We start from the raw sequence: 254 nt of genomic DNA on the forward strand, positions 1-254 counted from the left end.
TCTTATATAATAAAATAAAAAATAAAAATAAACAAAATAGGAAATTCATCATCTAACAAAAACAGATTTTGAGCCATATTGTAAAAGCACTACTAAGCTTAAATCATCATAACATTTAGTAGCCAAAAGCTGGTTATTTTAGGCCACATCATGAACCCAAAATGTCAAACAACCGGTCAACACAATCAACATAGTTCAGCAACAAATCAGTAACCACAAAACACAAGGAAAAAAAATGGTTGACTTTCTACGTA

This window comes from Musa acuminata, chromosome BXJ1-4 (genome assembly GCF_036884655.1).
Source record: "Musa acuminata AAA Group cultivar baxijiao chromosome BXJ1-4, Cavendish_Baxijiao_AAA, whole genome shotgun sequence".
NCBI classification, from domain to species: domain Eukaryota; kingdom Viridiplantae; phylum Streptophyta; class Magnoliopsida; order Zingiberales; family Musaceae; genus Musa; species Musa acuminata.